The sequence below is a fragment of the Bombus pyrosoma genome, linkage group LG7, assembly GCF_014825855.1.
Source record: "Bombus pyrosoma isolate SC7728 linkage group LG7, ASM1482585v1, whole genome shotgun sequence".
In the NCBI taxonomy this organism is placed as follows: Eukaryota; Metazoa; Arthropoda; class Insecta; order Hymenoptera; family Apidae; genus Bombus; species Bombus pyrosoma.
The window spans coordinates 16,107,064-16,128,129 of record NC_057776.1 but is presented as its reverse complement, the minus strand read 5'-3'; the positions used below and the strand labels follow the sequence as shown (position 1 = coordinate 16,128,129).

The 21,066-nt window shown below is 38.6% G+C and overlaps 1 protein-coding gene and 2 long non-coding RNA genes across 10 annotated transcripts in view; 1 reads left to right on the top strand and 2 right to left on the bottom strand.

Annotated features, from left to right (window-relative positions):
* LOC122568847 (UPF0489 protein C5orf22 homolog) overlaps window positions 1–21,066 on the top strand; it is a 402,800-nt gene that overhangs the window by 338,681 nt on the left and 43,053 nt on the right. The gene's annotated exons all lie outside the window — the stretch shown is intronic.
* On the bottom strand, window positions 162–19,237 carry LOC122568849. 8 transcript variants are annotated; one of them, XR_006317219.1, is made up of 8 exons: window positions 18,481–19,230; window positions 18,199–18,360; window positions 15,492–18,035; window positions 14,706–14,887; window positions 13,778–14,633; window positions 12,997–13,705; window positions 11,405–12,104; window positions 162–948 (listed from the first exon to the last, which is right to left on the bottom strand). It is a non-coding gene; the product is annotated as an uncharacterized LOC122568849 (long non-coding RNA). The 8 variants fall into 8 exon arrangements; XR_006317221.1 differs by lacking the exon at window positions 162–948 and having other exon boundaries at window positions 9,454–12,104; window positions 18,481–18,584; window positions 19,044–19,237; XR_006317222.1 differs by lacking the exon at window positions 162–948 and having other exon boundaries at window positions 9,454–12,104; window positions 13,778–13,875; window positions 14,192–14,633; window positions 18,481–19,236.
* LOC122568850 lies at window positions 1,805–2,424 on the bottom strand. The gene is made up of 2 exons (XR_006317223.1): window positions 2,290–2,424; window positions 1,805–2,162 (listed from the first exon to the last, which is right to left on the bottom strand). It is a non-coding gene; the product is annotated as an uncharacterized LOC122568850 (long non-coding RNA).

Below are 21,066 nucleotides of genomic sequence, written 5' to 3'. Positions count from 1 at the left end.
GCTTGCGCCATGCAATAATATTAACAACGGAGAGAGAGAGAGAGAGAGAGAGAGAGAGAGAGAGAAAGAATACACACAGAATGTGGCAGCCGTGTACACCAACGTTACCACCGGCGCGGCGTGTGCATCGAACGACGTATAGGTACGTGTCTCGTCGCGATTCTTCCTCGTGATAGATGCACCGCGATTCAGGTCAGTTTCTGTTTCGAAAGAACGGAGAAAGGTGTTTTGAAAGGCAGAGGGGAACAGGTCTCGACTAACAGTAATAACGGTGAAACGGTGATACTGTTCTGGTGACAGTCTGTTTCCAGCATGAGCTCATTGAGTTACATCGCCGCAGATGGAAGGATATGATCAACCCTTTCCGGTTGCAGCAGGTTTTCAAGGAGCTGACTGGTTCTCAGCGTTTAAGATTCTGAGGGGAGGGGAGTAATATTGAAATAGCGATGTCGCGTGATTTTGATATCTATGTTCTGATATGATATTTTATTTATTATTTATAAGAAGAAGTTGTATTCTTAGAAAATAAACAGGTTCAATTTATATCGAATATTCACATCCATGGTTACGTGCGTAGATAGATAATGTAAAAGCATACATACCTATGCGTATAAAAAGACACCCTAATTTATTAAAATTCACGAAGAAAAATATCGAATAAAATTAGTTTGTCGTCGGTCTAGAACTTAACAAGCAAACCAAACGAAATTTTGCAAGTGCAGTTACAAAAATATTCTAACAAATATACAAGAATCAATCACCACGTAGGAAATTCCAACTCTACATCATACTCGAGACCACCACCCGTACTCCGGGAAGAAAAATTCTAAATTCTTATTTTCCACCGAACCGCCATAAATCTCAACGAGCCATCCGCCTCTGGGTCTCACATTTCCAGCCCTTCCTCTTCTTGTACGTCCATCGTTCGCCATCAATTTCCTATTCATCCTGCCAACAGAAAACTCCTCGGTTAAAAATCGTGCAGGTTCTCAAGCACGATAATTTTCCGTCGAACCAGCGACACCGGTCTCGGCGTCCACACGACGAGGAAAAAAAAAAGAGTTCGCGTCATTAGGCGGACCTCGCGATGCATAGGATCGCGAAAATCACGAGGAAGTTGCCGGATAAATCTCTCCGTGCGGCCTTGGGGGATCGTTTTGTAACGTGAGACCGACGCGGCCACGGCGTGTTCACCCTTCGTCGGCAATTTATCAACTTCTTGCGATAGACCGCATTAATAATGGGATTTATCGGCCGATATCGATCGATCCTCCGCGACCGGGTAAACCTATATCATCGTGATCTGGAACCGGTTGCTCCTGGACTCGTCGGAGCTGTACAACGATACCGTGAGCTAGGAATTTATCACACGCGATCCTGATCGCGCGGCCATTTGTCACCGTGACCTAGCTCGATTTGGCCGGCCGCAAAACTGCGATCGACGATCGCGTTGTAGATCGACTATTACCGGCTAACGTCCATGGAAATGATTCTTCGCCTATCGGGCTTTTCAGCCTGCGATTGTTGCTTGCTATCGATGATTTGGATTGTCGAGCTTTGGAATTGTTAAACTTTGAGTGACGAAACCATATGGTACTGGTACGTGTATGACCATCGATTTCGATCGTTTGGAAAGTATCGTGTAAAGTGAATTGAGTGTAAGCTGTATGGTTGGTTCTCAGGGAATGAAATTTTTGAGTAATTGTAGGTTTGAATAATCTTGCAATATATATAATTAATATAAATTGATGGGGAAGGAATAACGAAGTTTAAAATGAGTTCCTTTAAAGCAAACATTTCTGAATAGTTGTGAACATTTCGTTTCTTGGTTCAATAGAAAAAAGCAGTAAAATAATATATTATGTTGCTAGGAAAGCCAATAATATACTCGGTAATATACAACCTTTAGTAATGAATGTAACGAGTACTAAAAGTTCAGGTGAATTTGCCACAAATTGGCTGTTTAAGAAATTCTTCCTTTCTCTATAATTGGGTAGTAGTTGAGGATAGAGTTGAGGATTTTGGTGATGTGATACCTTACAGAACCTTACAGATTTTGTACTCCTATGATCGTGAAGAGTATAGTATAGCGATGAAATTGTGACGAATATTCGTCACTGTATGGAAGAGAATCAGTTCAGTTATCTATGATTGTTTCGCAGCTGAAAAGAAAGATCTATATTAATATGTATCATGAAAAAGACACATGTTCGAAGAAATTACGTGCATCGACGTTATCTCGCGAGATGTAAAAACCGTGAGGAGGAAAAAATAATAGTAAAAAATTACCATCGTACACGCAATTAGAATGCAACAAGACGAATGAGCGTACGAATTAATGACTAAAACCGACTTCGTGTTTCATTACGCTCGTATCAATTATATTTCCTCATCTACGTCTCCATTTGCGATCGGTGCCCGTAAAGATCTGCACAGAGAAAGTAACATTAGTTTCCGCAACGCTTATCCTTCGCTCGTTTGTCAATAATCATCGATCAAAATCCCTGTGAAACGTATGACGTAGGGTCATCAAACGTTAAATTATAAATATCCTACCGGAATTCTCATCGAGCGTGCAGGATCGACGTGGAGAGACGCGTTCATAATTAGAAACGAAGCAAAACGAAAGTTATACATCTAGTAAACCTCCTTCGAACTGTATACTCATGATTTCGTAATCGTTGAATTAATTGAAACGTCAATTTCGCGATTACTGTGCGGGAGCTACGATACTTATGAGCGCTCGAATTGCGATGGATGCAATAGATGAGATGGAAGAGTCAATTAATGGCAACGTGTCGTTGAGAAAATGCGATTTGTCTCATCGAAGCAACCGTTTTCCTTTCTCCGCGCGCTCCGACGTCTCTGTGCATTCATCATAAAACTGTTGCGGTCATTAGTTACGTAGATATGTTTCTCTTACGATGCGTGTGCGTTACGTAAAAGTTAAAGAATGGCCGCTCGTAAACTAGAAGGTTTCATCGGGAACTTTAGAAATTAGATTGCATCCGAGGCAATCGTCGCTGGTGGAATGGAATTTTATGGGTAATTTCGTTCCTTTGAAAATACCTATCTGTCTTTTTGCTTCCCAGCAAATAGAAAGTAAAACAAAATATACCTCGAGATTATGATTCTTTATACGTATATAAATATATTTATTCGTATTTATAATATATTTATAAATATCAGTATAAACTTTGTATCTAAGAACGTTTTCCACAGATTGCATTAGATTAGTTGCAATGTTGCAAGACAAATTACTATGAACTTATCACGAATATTATATATTCTGTTTCCTTGAATGTTTATTCTTTATCGTTTCAGGAGTCTTTCAACATTTTAGATCAGATTCTTCACGGATCATTAATTGTTCTTTGAAAATGCCATTTGTCACTTTGTCGTAAACTATCTCGTACTGTCTGACTATTAGTCATTCTACCTTCCATATCCAACTTTAATCTCTAACATTCTTCAATTAAGGATCAACGTACCGACCATTAAATTTACCATTAATGCTACTTTTATGTTTCCTCAACTATCAATTTCTAGTACTCTAAATCATTCCAATATAACAAAAATATCGAGCATATTATATTATTTAACATATTATATTAAGTTTTGAAACAACGTCTGCCATATGTTACTAAATTCTCAAGATTTGAAATATATCACATTTACTTTATTACTATGTTATTATATTAATTGTCTTCCAAGCAAAATTTATTTTACAATAAAGAACTTGATGAATTTGTTATTTCTTCCTAACCCCTTGATAACAATGAAATACTTCTTTAACTACATAACAATGTTTCCATTGCTATGGAATAAATGATTACGATTTATTTTAATTCCTTTTAATCTGCGCAATATAATATTACTTCACTGTAACCGAAACATACATTTATCAAAGATTGTTCTCAACTAAATATTATAAAATTAAACAGTCATCACAGTTACGAGCGTCGATTAAATTTGAAGTGAATGGTTAATAAATGCAAATTTAATATTATTCTATTACAACTGCGATATACATTTATTGTATTATATCGTCAAAGATTATTGTCAATCAAATATTGCGAAATTAAATAAACGCCGATAACAAACGTCGATTAAATCCCAAGCCAAGTGATTAACAAACCTACTAAAGATCCAAAAACAATTTGTCATTAATTTGTCGCTAGAACGTTATCTTTCACTACGCGCTTACCAAATGTACGCCGAATCGGTTACTGGTTATGATTTCGCAGGCAAAAAAGGTAGCTGGTTCGGACGATTGAAAGATTCTCCACGCGTTTCATTAATCAAACCGTAGAAACCACGACGTCGACAAACGGCAGTCGTCATGCGAAATCCACCGCAGCCTCTCGATAACACGCGGTAATGGTCCGATCGAGGTGAAATCGCCGATTCGGAGGAAGATGACGATCCATTGACGAACGTGTTCCGTCCGAAGCTGTTCCCGTTCTCGCGCGTAACTGCGCTTCGGAATAGGGTCATGTCCGTGTGACCGCGAGAAATTTCAATAATAACCGTGCGTGGCCATTTTCAGTGGCAATTTCGCGTTATGCAAACGACAGAGAGGAAGAGGGAGAGAGGGGAAGAGAGTCAACCGCTGCGTGTATATCACGCTACAAAGCCAGAACGATACTCAAGTGTCGATTTATGCGAATCGAAACGTCGTAACTCGGTCACGAATACGTTTTGCTCCCTGCGAACCGTTAAAAATGACGCGACTCGAATCTTTGAATATTTCATTTTACTTCCGCAATGAGATTGTTATTTTTTTTTATCGTTGAAAGCGTGTACGAAAGTTTTAATTTATATTTAGGGACATTTTTTCTTAAGGAAATCGAAGATTGAATCGATTTCTCCCGAAGACCGAAGGTATGGGGAGATATTGGTAGTTTGGTGTGTTTCGTACGTTTAACGACATTAATATATTTAAAAAAAAGTTTTCGAATTTTATTTCTTAAGATTTTAAGTAGCATAAAATCGTAATACCTTGGCTTCGTTTATTTTTAGAATAAAATATATGTTGTACGTAAGGGAAATCTTGAAACTTCCGAAATAATTGAAAACGATTCTTGTAATGCTTTATGATTTCCTATGTATTGAAGGATTTATTGTAGGAAAATACTCAAACGTCGACCAAATACGGCTGAGAAATCTGAAACACTATAGATCTTCAGCATTTTACCATTTCACCTAAGAAATTAAAAAATTTACTCTTGTAAACTCATTCACTCGTTAAATAAATGATCTAGATCACTGCGAACGATATTGTTTCATTGTTCGTGCGTCTATGAAATCTTTTAAAAAACGAGGAACAAAATTTCCCATATCCGAAGTACTTTAAATCTTTGCCTCTATATGTGCAACGAAACATTGAAATTTTATACGCAATTGATATCCAGTAGTTTGATATCCATAATTGATATCCGATAACCTTGTAGTTTAGAATTAAATTCAGAGTAGGTACAGTTACAATTTTCTTTCGTTGAATTTGATCCATAATCCGCATCACGAATATTAATTCAGTAGGATATTCGATCCGATGTTATAAAACCATGAGTTACAGGATATAAAATATCAAAAATTTCCCTAATGAAACTTGTGAATTCATCGAATCATAGTTAGACTGTGAATATTTATATATTTATGGGATATTTTCTGGTGAAGATCAGGCGAGTGCACATAAAAATGCACATAATACAATGAGTATTAATGAGTAATAAAGAGAATAACAATGAGGTAATTCCTTATTAAAAAAATATGGGACAAAATTTTTAAACTCGATGTTTTCGAAAACCGAGGCTCAGACGGAAAAATCTTATTCTATACCTTATTCTCTCCTTATTTTTTCGGCAAGAAATCGTCTGAATGCAGTCTGTATATGCTACTCGACCGGATCCTGTGTATACAAAATATCTAAAGCAATGTGCATTATAAAGAAATAAAAAGAAACGTGATTCCCACTTTAGAAAGGATCACGGGGACTACTTTTCTCGCGTCATGTGGGCCAGCTTCGCCTTTCCCACACTTAATATCCTCGTTTCTCTTCTCTTCATCTCCTACGGTCGCCGCGTTCCCCAGCTTTTGCTACCCTGCAATTTTTCTGCGGGCCCCACGCCAGGTTAATTCTAGGGCAGCCAAAATGCATCCTCGCGGAATCGTACGAGGCTGTGTAGTCGTTGCGGGCACCATGGGCCTCTCGTGTGTCTGTAAACAATTAAACTACACAACTTCTCCCCGACCTCTTCGAACGGTCTTCGTCTTTGAAGATGAAGTTGCAGCGCGGTACTGCCAATGGAAATAACTGTACCGCGATGTATACGCGAAAAAGGCGCGGTAAACAACTCCAGCTGCAAGAGTTGCTGCCTCGTAAATTGTCCAGGGAGGGTTTTACGACTTGGTCTAATGTTGGTGTTCCACCTGAAGGAAATTATTCTGTTTTTCAATTGCTGCTGACGTTATCATGGGATCGCTGCTGACGAGAAGCTTGCTAGATGCAAGTGTCTTGGTCGAACCTTACGGTTTATCTGGTTTATATAAACGATCTAATAACGGAATAATGGATCTGAAACCACGCATAGAATCATATAATAACAGAATTATCACGTGTTTTAAAAAAAAGTAACTGTTCCACTAAAAAAATTAAATTCAAATAGAAAAACTCTGACGAAAATAACACGAATTGTGCCTTCGACAATTTCTGACTTCGATATTCTTTATTTGGATAAATATTTCGTCATATTTTAAACCGTACTGCCTGTCCTAAATACCAAAAGGAATAATTTATTACAATTTCCCATCCCTCGTCAATTCTACTCTACGGTCTATCAAACACTTCTTTAGAAAATAACAGAAAATTAATGTGAAAGGACAATCGAAAGATTCCTAACCACCTAAAAGCGTGACAAATTTCTGGCAACAGCGGGCCACTTTTACCAACAATTCTTCAAGATTCTTCGATGGAGCGCGTTCTAGCTGCGATGAATTTCGCGTTGAAGAATCGTACGCGTCATCGAACGAAATAAGCACGTGATAGCCTTGGATTTGAATTGACAGAGGTGCGCGGTAATGTCGGGTGAGCTACAGGGGGAGAGTTAAAGATCATCGTTGAATATCGCGCACGTCATGGATTTTACTGGAGGCGTCTATGTACCTTTGGATAGGTGCGTCGTGTAAAGCGGTCGAGGGATCGTCACGGATATCTGTTAAGCGTGGAACCGATTCGTACGGCTTGAAAACCTAACTTCGCAACTTCGTTTGAAAAAGAACAAAGAGAAAGGCTCGAACACGTATAGATTTTATCGGCGTCGATCGAAGTTCTTCACGCCTGATAGAGTACGTGTACTTGCACGATAAGAAGCTGATATATTCAGCTATACGTTGTACGACATCGTGTCTATTTATTTATCTATTGGCGTGAAAACTGTTGCGGAAGTCTCTCTCTTGTAGAAAAATTCGACCGAGAAGATTTAGTTCCATGTGAAATAGTTAGTTTCTTCGTTCTGTGCCATCTGTAATTCTGTAAATATCTGTAATTCTCTTTTAAATTTGCAATACACTCTCTGATATACAGAGATCATGGTCTTTATAATATACGGAAGACAAATAATAATAATGATCACTATTCGTCAACGCAAAAAGGAAAACACGAATCTGAAAAGAAAAAGAAATTTCAGACATTATTACACCTGAAATCTCATTGTTATTTACCGCGGTACTCATTCAAATATCACTTTCTTTCTTACACGGTACAATACTATTTACAACATCCTTCATCCTATTCTTAGCGCCTTTCTCGAACGATTTTTAACATTATACGCTGAAAGGTGTACCATTCGCGTTGAATGGACAGTATCCTTTTCGAAAGGAAGCAAAAGAACGAAGGGTGGCTCATTGTGGGAAGGAGACGATGCGTGGAAGTTGTACCACGAGCAACGAGAGTAAATGGATCTTTGAGAAAGGAGGTGGACACTTTCGTGGGCCTCTCATTTCGGGGTCCGTTCGTGCGGAACAACTAAGTGGACTTTGCGGCTCCGTTAATCGATACTGGTCCCCATTTAAATGCGGCAAGGGTGTTTTGTACGACGCTCCTTATCGGGCAATTTCTTGCAAAATATCGCAGTTTCATTGATCTTTCTTTCGAGTTTCGATGATTACATGTATTTATGTGTTCTTTTATTTCGACAGAAAAGCTACCATCTTCCACAGGTATCAATTTTATATCGCCCGATGTATTATTATATTCAGTTTACACATTCCAAATGAACTGCGAGGCAAGTATTTTTCTTGAAAGCTGTGAGATTAATTACGTATTCCCTTGTCGAGATCAGTTTATTTTTATTTCTCTGAAATACCTGCTTATTTGATTGAAATTAAATGGTGGATGTTCGTTAATGACGGATTTGTACGAAAAGTTTGATTCGATAGTCTTGTCTTTCTTCTTCTCCTTGGTAAATTATTTTCTCGTTCTTTTGTCTACTTCGGGAAGTAGATTTAATTTTTGTTTTTTCTTTTTTTTTACGAGAAATAATGTTACAATAAACATTGGAAATTGCTAACGACAAATATCGTTTTAGTAGAATCAAGATAAAATTAATCATAAAGATCAGAGAAGAATAAAGGAGTTAATGGAAATTCTAAAGGATATATGAAAATATTCATATATGTGTTTGCACGTTCTCATCACGAAGGGCGTTGCTGACGATATAATTGATGACGCGTTCGATGACGCGACGAGAATACTCTTTCTTCTCTTCGTTGATTCATTTCAGATAAAGGGACAGGTATATCGTTAATTCGGTTATTCGGGCATACAGCTCAATTATTCCAAGTCTGGCTCGTGAAAAGGGTTCGATCGATGCTGGATTATCGATCGATCGACTACCGTGAGTCGGTATAAATCGTTCTCGATTTTTGCTCGAAACCTTCGCACCATCTTGCCTCCCTTATCTTTCGCTCTGAGCAACATCGAACGGTTGTTTCATCTTAATGATCTCTGATCGCGATCTATTCGTATGTAAATGAGCAGGTAGGTCAAAAATGTGTATTAAATTTATAACATCATATTATATCACAGTGGCCACGATCAACGTTATCCCATTTTCTTTATCACGATCCTATCAATTTTGTTGCTATTAATGAATATAAATGGAGGAGAAATATATTGTTTTCGGAAATTTTTTTACGAAAATAATCGGTTTTATAAAGTCATTTGTGTTTTCTCTACACTGTGGTCACAATGTAATTAAAGGTAAAGTTCCAATCTGTAATAAATTATTTTTATACTCAATTTTAGGGCAGCAGCATAGATGTGCGCAAAATTGATGTTGTTGATAAAATTTTTTGCCAAAATAATCGGTGTGATTGGGCCATTTATCTTGGATGTTTTATACCCTGTTATTAGCGATCGTAGTTTGGTGGAGTTCCCACCAGTAATAAACCTTTTTACACTCAGCTTTTATTTAGTCCTCCTGATACTACAAAAAGTTAATTCTATTGACAAAATTAATCGAAAATATCCAAAGTTAGGAAGAATTCTCTCCTGCCTACAAGGTCGAAAAGTATATTTTTTAACGCATGAATGTAAATCGTAATATTCTAAATTAATAACAATTCATATATTTCTGTTTTCAATTCTACGAGTTCTTAGTCGTCGCTGATATTTTACATAAAAGAGAATACGCGCAGTATTCACACAAAATTGCACGAACTCTCAAAAACTCACTTCGTCAAGTAAATGAAATACAATAATCAAAGATTCCCGATCTGAAAATAGAATCCTCGCTGGTCCAGGTGGTTAAACAAGAATCTTTTAACCCTTTGAAAGCACGTTGCTTTTTTACCAGTCAAAATATCCCGTTGACATAGCACGATGCTGATCGAAGTGTATTTCTTGGCAGACCGGCGAAACCGTCGAAAAATCATGCGACACGCTCGTAATAAAGGGACTACTGTCGTAGGTACCAATGTTTTATTAACCCGGACAGCCTTAGGAGGTCCATGTGTAACCAGAAACCGACCGCTGCTCGCCCCAGGACATCTAATTCGTTTCTCCCCTCCTACGTCCAGGTAAAATAATATTCGGCTGCACGTGTTATGTGAACACGACGCCTTCATGAAAATCTAGGACCTGGTATTAGATTCCTTCGTGACTAGGTGCTGATGAAATTTCAAAAAAGTTATAACGAACCGCGAAAAAGGAAGAATTACTTAACAAAAGAAGGAAGAAATATGCAGCGTGAACGAAGGGATAAAGAAGGAGGTGTAGAGCGTATTATGGTCGTCTTGCAAAGGACCAAACTACCGTAGATCTTATTACTAGATCGTTCTTTAACGATCCTATTACTAGTTCGAGCGTCGTCTACCTAACAGGTACAGAGTATAGATCATCGAGTTCCGTCTCGTCGTTATTGGACCAATTTGCTTAAAAATGTACATTAATGAAAAGATTACATCGGCGACAAGCATCGATCGAACGATACTCGTTTACAAGACGATATTCGAGGTCCGCGAACGATGGAATTTTAATTGCTGTCATTTCACGAGGCGACGTCGTGTCATCATCCTGCGGGAGACACTGATAAAAATACGGATGATGCCCGTTGGAGGCATCAAGCTGGACACACCATGGAACATCCTATCCGATGCATCTCTTGGTCATGAATTCGATATAAGGGGAATGCGATAATGGGAACGATAAAAAGACGGAATGTCGTTCGAGGAGGAAACGTGCCGTCGTTTAGGGCAGAAAATACCAGGCGATTCGCGAAATGCTACGACCAGAACGTATAATAAAAGCTGTTGACAGTAATCCCGGATTGTAACGCAAATTAAACGCCGGGTACCACGAAGCGCCTTCGTTTTATACTTTTTCCCGATTTAATTAGTCAGTTCTTCTATTTGTACCTGTGGAATGTGGCTCTCTAGTTGCCGAAAAATTGCAAGAGAAACGAGCGAACTGGATCTTTTAAGAGAACATCGAAGCAAACATTGCGCGATTGAAGTATTTTGTTTACTTCTTCTGCATCTGCCCCGTCTTGTCATTGGTTTAAAAAATTGAAGAAGCGTAACAAATGTGAAGAGATACAGAAGTCGTAACAAATTTTAACCAGCGTAAAAAATGTTAAAAAAGATAGAAGAATACGGGTTTCGATCTTTCTAAAAGAACAGACATAAGAATTTGTCCAAATAATAGTAAGAACAAAATCTCGGAAATCACGTTGTTAAATATACTAGTACATTACCGATACTAAAAACCTTTAACGCGGCTACCAAGCATCATAAGAACAGCCTGTTCCATAAACGAAACACTTCCCACTTTCGACTTACAAGATTTTAATACGCATAGTACCACAAATCTTTCCGCGAATATTTACCACCAATCAATCCATACCTATGGCTCGTCCCCGAAATTTCCATTCAGCCATATCTCATCGAAACACCATACAGCCAGCAAATAATCATTTCCAGGCATCCGTACGTGTCGCGGACAGCAGACAATACCGGTCGATCCGTCGAATAGCCGGCGATTTTCTAGCCGTTGAATTAAAATTCCAAAATTTCGGACGATTCGCGCTCGAATTTCGGCTGGTATTTCACAATGGCGTGACACAGAGCCGACCGCGTGGCTTTCATCCAGCCTGTGTGATTGATAGCAACCACCCGTCCTCCCCTGCTCCCCTCTCTTCCAAACTTTCATCCAACCCCTCTCGTTTCTCTCTTTTCACTCGTGCAACCCTTGTCATAGCTTTTCACCCATAGCGCTGCTCCTTCGCCAGTAATCAACGACAGTCCGACCACTCCATTGCGGATCGCACAAAGGCACTGCCGGATCATTGTCCTTTGAAATGGATACGGACCAGGAATTCCAGGCTTCTCCTCGAACCAACGGAATGCTTCTTGTTCTGGTAGACACTATCTCTCCTCGGGATACTCTTATCGGGACGATAAACGGGGAAGCACGTGTAGAGATGGGAAGGGAATCGTCGATCGATGAAACGATCCTGCGTAAAATCCTGGCCGATGGAAATATTCAGATCGATGGACGGGTAGATGGATTTTTGCGGAACTGCAGCGAAGAGCTTCGAACGATTCTGTGTGAAAGGAATTTACGATGAGTTCCGGATTGGACGAGTGTTTCAGCGTTTTCCAGATTTCAGATTAATGATTTCACGGAAGTGTTTCATTTTGATACGCGATGCGACTTTGATGGATTTTATCGATGGCTGATTGTTAATTTTATCGAGGAATTTTAGGTCTGTTTCGTTGTTTTCATCGGGGGCTCTGTGTGTATGAAATTGTTTGAATAGGATTGATTTTGATATCGTGCTTTGCATTGTTAGATTTACTGTAGCTTCTTAATTTGTTTAGAAACTTTCCTATCAAATATCGTCGATTGATTTATTTGAGATATTTGCAAGAGATTTAAATAGATTTGAGTTTCCTTTGCGATGGATTTGTTGGGTTCCATCGATAGTTGTTTATTAATTTGGTACTAATTTCTCGAGGTATTATTGATGTTTCAGTCAATTTGAAACGTGCAACTACGTTATTTCTTCGTTTCGCAAAATTCACCTGCCATAACTAGCTTGCAATATTCTAAATCTGCTAACTCTTTTATTAGAAAATTTTCAAGTACACGTAGATAGAAAAATTCGTTGAAGTGAAGATAAATCCTGATTTCTATTATTTCTATATTTCAATATCTGTTTCGCGCCACGATAAATCACGACAGACAAATATAAACTCAAAAGACACGTTTCAAATATTCCCTTCGCTCGATTCTACGTAAATATTGGACGAAAGCACGATGAAAAATGTCCCTAAAATTAACTTAACACGCACATGCGTAACTAATTGCGCCCTCGGTCCTCAATCTAAATCTCGGTCCTCGGTCTCGATTAAAACCCCTTTAACTTAACTTCTAAAATCTCCAACAAATTGTTCCGCGTACCAAAGGAAAGTGTAATAAAAACAAATCCTCACCTTGCACGGTAACGTCAGCTAAAAAAAAGCGCCTGCACGGTAGTCGATGGTAACGTATAGTCGATTCCTGGTTCGAGCAAACATTATCTTAACTCCCAGCCCGGTGTAGTCGTTGGCGCACGTGGGTAAACATCCTATCCCTCGAAGCATCGAAGAACACACTGCGACACTTGGCCACGTTTCCTTTCACCATTCTCCAAAGCTGCCACCATTCATTGGTAATTTGCCGTGGTTCCAGGCCAGGGGAAAGCGATGGCAGTCGATTGAAAATCCCGACGAAACGGAGATTATCGCGACGAGAAAAAGCCAGGAACTGGGCACCGCGGCGGCTGCATTAGCGCTTAAACTGTTTTATCAGGCATCGTTGATCGAGATCAACCGATAGGGTATGAATATGTAAATGACGGGGTGGCTGGATCTCGAAGCCAAGACTACGAGAACGCTTCTTAACCATTTCGTGATCCTGCGCCGCGGATCCGCTCGCTCTTTCTGTTTTCGCCGCCGCGAACCGACCGCCCCGGGCTTCACGGCTCCGCGAAATTGCGCGAAGATTATCGGCACCAGGAATATTGGCGAGTATCCCGGCTATCGATCTCCGTTTCTCGATTCGTGACTCGAAACGGTACCGGTATCGAGCGGTTACAGAGGCTCTTAACGCCGTTTACTCGTAAGTCTTCTCAGAGTGTTTTGAATAGACAAGTCGTGAGACCTACGAACATCATTCATATTTTAAACTCATGAAAGACTATTCACGATTCCATTCATTGCTAGTGGTACGTACGTTGTGCAGATTTAATTATTTAATTCTGATCTTCCTCTACGTTTCTTATCGACGTTTGCATACCTTCCGGATATCCTCTTCGCAAATTTTAAAATACTCTATTTATGAAAAGCGTAAAATACACAAAAGCTACTAAAACACAGATAAATATATTTCATACTGGAATCGAATATCGAAACACTATCTTTAGTATCATTAACTATATTCCAATGATACTTATTCAATTATATATCTACGCTTTCGGGTTATATTGAGTTATATCGAGCCACAACGAGGTTAAGCAATTCTGCTGTCGTAATTGTTACATTTTCCATTCGATGAGAATGATTTAGCGATGGATATATGCAATAAGAAATAACGTGGCAACGAAAACAACAAATTCGGGCCATCGACCGTATAAACATCTACTCATACCAGTATCCTTCCTCGTAGCTCTCCAAGTCTTTACCCTAAAAAAAGACTCATCGTCGTGCAATTGGCAACCAAATTCCCAGGAAGAAGACTGTCGAAACCCGCGGGCCTCGATTGCACGTTTCAAGGAACCACTGCCCGTAGGCCTTGAGTAATCCAACACCCAGACGACGTCCTTCTCTTTATTTCGTCGCTCGATCCATCCTTTTTCCTTCTTTTCTCTTATTCATCTTCTCGATCTTCCTTTACCCATCGTCGTGTTCGCCTTCGTCTTCGTCAAAGACCTCCCCTAGACGGGGCATCTAGTATCACCGACCAAAAAGAAACGAACCCCATGCTGAGTCCCATCGTACGGGCTCTCCAGCCACAAAAATACGTTGGTTCCTTCCGCTACCTTGCGATCGCGTATTTTTTTTCACACTGGTACCCAGGGAACGTGCATTAGCTGCAACAGAATGTCTCCGTTTTATCAGACCCGTCTTTACCTGTTTAATTAGTCAGTTTTCCTTATTCATACTTAGACTGCGGATTTTTATGCAAATTCATATTTTTGAGAACGTAAAAGAGCAAGTAGAACCTTGGTAGAAAATTGTTTTATCTATCAAGCGTTATGGAAAGCACTATACTTTGGATGTTTTATGTATTTTTTTCATATTATGTGCATTCTGCATTCTATGAAACTTCGCACTTTCGAATTTCCTGTAAACGAATCAAAATTTCCAGTCTATTTACATTCGTAGAACGCGATCTTTGTGATTATTAAAAAGTTGTCTGAGAAATGAACGAGTTTCATCTTACAGTGTAATTGAAATATTATTTTCTTGTTGCTCTACTTGTTTCGTATTATCATTCGCTTGAGAAAATATAAGAAGCATGACAAGTGAAAATCACAGGAACAGAATATCGGTACATTTTTGTTGTTTTTTAATTCTAGCAACTAACGCTTTATTCTTATTATTAAAATCGCTTTCTGACTAACAAGGAATATTTTAATATACTTATTAATTAAGAGGACTATAAAATCCAAAAATATAAGCCTTCTGGAAATAACCGACAAATCTACAACGTTTCGTAAATTTTGACAAATCAGCGACATAATATTATACAAAGATATATATATATTTAAAACTAAAATCAAATAGAAAATGATAAATTGCGAGTGTAAAATTCATTAACAACGTATGTTGAATTTTAAGACCGTTTTTCTGTGAAACATATAACTGTGAAAAATATAACTTATTATCAGATTTTTAAATACGAAAAATACTAATCAAATACAAAATAAGCTAATTCCATTCACTACCTTACGACGACGTATTCTTTTTCACTTTGGTACCTATGGGACGCCCATTGAGTGTCCAATAGGCTATGGGGACTCCTCTGGTCCACACGGCGCAAAATCGTAAAGTCAAAGAAATATTAGACACCCTGGCTAGCACGCGACTTATATTTAACGACCGGCTTAATTAATTAAACATCCCCGACCGAGGTCGCCATCGTTGTTGCTGCCGCGTTTCTTCGTGGCACTGATAATTGGCCAAGCCTACGTCGCTGCGTTCGATCCGATCGTTAAGCTCTTTGATCTGGAACCGATAACGTTTCACCCCGCTGCTTTTGATATATCGCGGTCCTCGTTACTCCGAGGTTTCTTCATATTTTTATGGCCATTATTTGATCATTGAACGGTAGCCACGGTTTATTTTTGGGACTACTATTTGCACATATATAGTTAGGTTGTCCGGATTTATTTTATGGGGATTTGGGATTCTTTGTGAGAGAGATCAGAGACGGGACCGAGCGTTTGTAATTAACGCGCCGATTAGGATAGTTTGGTAAATTTGCAGAGATATTTTGTATCTCTTATTACTGTTTGCAGCCGTTTGTATTTTCCATTATTGATCGCACTTTCTCTATCCTGTGATAATGACTTTAGTCTCTGTTAGATATTTATTAGATCGATGAATTTTGGTTTCAGAATTATTATTGTTTAATAAGTTACAACACCTGTTTTATAAGACACAAGCTGGGGTTATAATTACATCCACGTTGAATGCTTCCGTTCTTTGTAATGACATGAGAAAATATTAAATACAAATATCGTTCATTTTTATATCTACTTCTATTTTTTTTACATCGAACACCGTATTATTCTTATGGTAGTGTTGTTCAGCCAGCTATCACCGAAACACTAATTGTATAATTCCTATTAAATTCGACTAATATCCAGAAATCTGAAATTACGTAACGTCTAAAAAGTTCCGCGACGCATCTCAGACTTCCTAGTAGCCGCGACGAACGTCAACAACCATCATTACATACCGCGTGAAAAGAATGCCCCGAGTGGCTCGCGGCTGGAGCTTGAAGAATTCGTCTGAAACTGACGATTCGTCGGAATCGGTTCACGGTTCGCTTAAATACGTGGAATCGCGTGATCAAAGACCACGCAAAGGCATTAAAGTGGACAATTAAAGCGTCACGCGTTCGCGAAATTTCAGTCTTGAACGACGCCGAGCGGTCGAAGGTGGAGCAAGAAAAGGAGAGAAGGAAGAAGAGTGGTGGAAAGATCGAGGCGGTGGCGAGGCACGTACTGCTCGCGTGTGGTCCATCAATCACGGCGTGTTCCCGGCGACAGGTGGACACCGGGGTCGATGGAGAGGCCACATAATTGGGAGAATAGTGCCGGTTTGCTGGTCGGCCGGACGCACGGTCATTTATCTTGTCGCGATCGACCGGCCATCGACGGTTCGCCTCGATTCGAGTTAACGCCCGTGAAATCGTGCGTCGCTCGCTGCCACGGAAAATCTCGTCGCACCCCTCTAATCGATACCGGATACTATTTTCCTCTTGTTACGCGGCCGTTTTACCAGCTGTCTCGCGGATCAAAGCTCCGGACCCAGCGGTCCGATGAAAGCGTGAAGCTACGATGTCACGGGACAGTCGGCCCAGTCGGCCCGTTTAAAGATTCCTCGATTTTTCCACCCTTTTAGTCACTTTAGAATTTTTTTTCTTTTAATTGCACTGCAAGCGTTTATGCAATTTTATGTTTTCACGAACGTATTGTTGAAGTATGCGGAATTGCACATACTTGCGTATAATTGCATAGAATTGTACGGTACGTCAGTTATGTTATCGTCGGGAATATTCTTGCGATGATAATTTGGTATTATTTATATTATTTTTGTTTAACACAGTACAGCAATTTAATATTATTATCTATTTCATAGTATGTTTAATTAAGTAATTTATCTTTAAACTATAGTCTCGAAATCAAAGAAGCAATTTCTCATGTCATCTGTATAATCACGATGAATGTAAATACCTCTACGTATTTATAATATACTTGCCAAGGATGCGTTGATCATTTTCGAAAACATTTCAGATGCGATTAGACGACAGGTTTAACGCGTGTATAACGAAGACTCATTAGCCGAGGAAAAGCCTTAGACCTTCTTCGACGAATGTTAAATAGCGTTTATAAATACATAATTACAGTGATTGAAGCAGAAAGCTTTACAGGCGTTGTTGGCACGTTTCAATTAACGAACAGGTGTTAATCATTATTATTCGCAACAGCGAGGCATTCTCGTGCTATTTGTCCTCGTTCTCGACATTTTTTGGATGTATTTATAAATTTATATTCACTATCTTTCTCCGTTTATCGCATATATTTTTCTTGTCTCTCGTAATGATCGTTTTTCAAGATTTTCTATCCAATTTCAAGTAAATTGCACAAAATAATTATTAATTCTTTATACCGTTCATTTTCTTTGAATTAAGTAGCTCTTCGACTTGAAGATATATATATATGTTTTCAACAATCACAGTGAAAAATTTAGATCGAGGAATTCTACAAAGAGACACATTAATTTATATCGATTAAAATTATTAGTCTAATTATCAGATATCGAATGATTATCCATTTATTATAAGTTTAAATGTGTTAAATAAATATAACATGCAGGAATATACAAAATATCCAATTAATACTTCTATAGTACTCGTTAACATACTTAATTAAATGGAACTTATTGCTTATCTTCAACTTCTTTAATTATATTTGTAAAAATATGAATTTTCGTATACATGTGTAGTTTAATTCATAATTTCGCAATCATTTACTCCCCAAAAAAGTAATTCGAAGTTTGATTTTGTGCAATCGATATTTATAAAAACTGTAAATACAACTGAACGATTAAAAAATTGTTTGAAAGAAGTTGGATGGATCTTGACTAATTATCATTATTCATAATTATGTTTATCGCTTATATCAATAGCTATAAATCTGAATTTACCTAAATATCCACGATCTAATGTTTACCACGCCAATATCTTCATTTAGGAATGTCTCTTAGGAATGTTACTTCTACTACTTTACATCGATCTTATCAATCCACTTCTGCACAAATCAAAATTATCCTCATAAAACCACCGGTTCGACATTCTCCTTAAACATCCTCCTAAAATAAACCAATGGAACGATACCATTGCAATAAACTATCAAACCTCTGGTATTTTCACCAACCCTGTCATCCCATCTCTTTCTATCATTAACATTTTCCCAGCAATACGTCAACGCGTATTCTTCGATAATCTAAAAATCGTGTTACTTATCTGTCGACTAAAAGTGGCCCGATATGGGAAAACACGCTTCCTCTTTTGAATACTCGCCGCAAAACCGATCGACTGAGCAACGACGACATTATTTCTCGATGTTCCATCACGGTAAAAGTTTTATCGACCAGACGATAACGGCGTGGCCACCGAAAAATGCGACGAAACGACGGGACCGATAAAACGGACGCCCTATTTTCTGGATAACGTCGCATTAACGACCTTTAGTCGAGCGCACACGCACCGCTATTAACGCTATCACCAGCGCAGTTACCGCTGTGGATAAGTAGCTACTTGATGCACTTCGAGCAGAGTTGCATCTGCGACTGCCGATCTGCTCGCTGGTTAATTGCACGCGTATAAATAAACCTCTTTATTTACACGCCTGTGCCAAGATTGGTCTCTCTCTTTCCATTTATCTTCGTGTTTCTTTCAGTGTTCCTTTGATATTTTCCCTCCTTGTTCTGAGCGTGGTTCCTCTTCTCCTTTGAAGGAGACGAGGAAGATAATTAAAGGCAGTCGCATTAATTGCGTCGATCGAACGGCGTCGTTGGAGATTGAAATTTCGGGGTAGCTTCGATAGCGATGGCTCGTGTAAGTAGCCGTGTCGCAGCATCGTATTTTCACGAGCGAACGAGTTTTAATTGATAAACAACTGTCACATGGCTCGGAAGATTGGATACGGGGGAATTAATAGCGAATCTTGGCTAGTAAATCGTTTCGATGTTGCGTTGAGTGGCGTAATAAATTAAATCATCGAGAGGTGATGAGATAGATGTCTTGGTATATTGCGTCCTGTTTTGACATCCTGCACGATCAAACAGATTATGCCTTATGGCTAATGATATTTCATTTAGAAGCAGTTATATTAATTGATGTTTCAATAAATTCGTGAATCGTAGAAAAGGAGAAATTCTAATACAATTATAAATTTTTAGTTCAATGCAATGTACGAAGTTTTTTGATCTTGTATTAAATATTTCTTCGCACGTGGATATATTTTATATAGTACGACTTTTATAAAAACTTAATATCCTTCGATATAATTTTCTTTAAGGGAACTTATCGTTTCTTTTCTTTCTTTTTTTTTTTTTTTTTTGTGTAAATCTTTTTAGATAAATTAGTTATTGCTCTTGACTTCTTACGTTGTGTCATTTCATAACTAATCCAGAATACGGGAATTTGTAAGCTTACGTTAGAATTTACTTCTCTAATGAAATGAAGAAATTAATAAAAGTGATCGGTTCAGTTCCTGACGAGCTCATATAAAATGAAGATTTTTCTAATGGGAAAACATATTGAGATAGTTGTAATCACGTTTTAATAATACGTTAAACAATCCCATATACGTTTTTCCATTTTCAACGATTACACGACCACGTTCCACGACTTTATACCTTTGAATATACAGAAACCAACCAACCAAACAAGAAACCAAACCATCGCGATATAATCACACAGCGTTCAAACAGAAAATTTTTCCGGAATCACTCAACTTTCGTTTCGCAAGCCCCCGAAAAATTTTAAAGCACTGTATAGATTTGTAATCGACGTTGTCACGTTAATTCGATCACCCTTTAATCGAATTCCTGGGATGCCTGTCTCGCTGGTCAGTCGGGCTTTGATCGAATATAAAATTTCCTCCGGCAAATACAGAGCTTTTTCAATCACTGGGACGAGGGAGAGCAACGTTCGGCGTGATCTGTCACCGATACATAGCGCGGTTCGCTTCCGTCGAATTCCCTAACAAACTTTGTCAATTACGCCGGACTGTAAACTGTCAGTCCCGTGTACCCATCTTAATTGAACGGCCACGACTGACCCGGCCACCGCTAAATTTATGCCGTAAATAACGATCCGACCGTAAAATCCGAATAGTGTATTGCGTAGGTTGCAATAATTTATTTTCCAAAATGTTTAGTTTACCTGGCTGTAGGTGGAATCGAACGCGACGTCGAAAGTACGGTTCGATACGAAACGATCTAACATTGTCTGTATGATGATTAACTGCAGTCAGTCACGAAGGTCTACGTACAGTACTCGTCGAATTTTATGTATCTAACTTACCAAAGAAAGCTAAAAACTAGAGATTATTTATATTTACATATTATAGGTACAATTGTTATTAATGTACCTCTAAGAAGAATTAAAGAAAATTCAATTTATAGCAATTTTGGGATAAAATTACGTTACAAATTATAAGATCTTTCATTTTTTCGACACCAAAGATCAGGACGATGTAGGAGGACGTTATCGATGCTTACGTA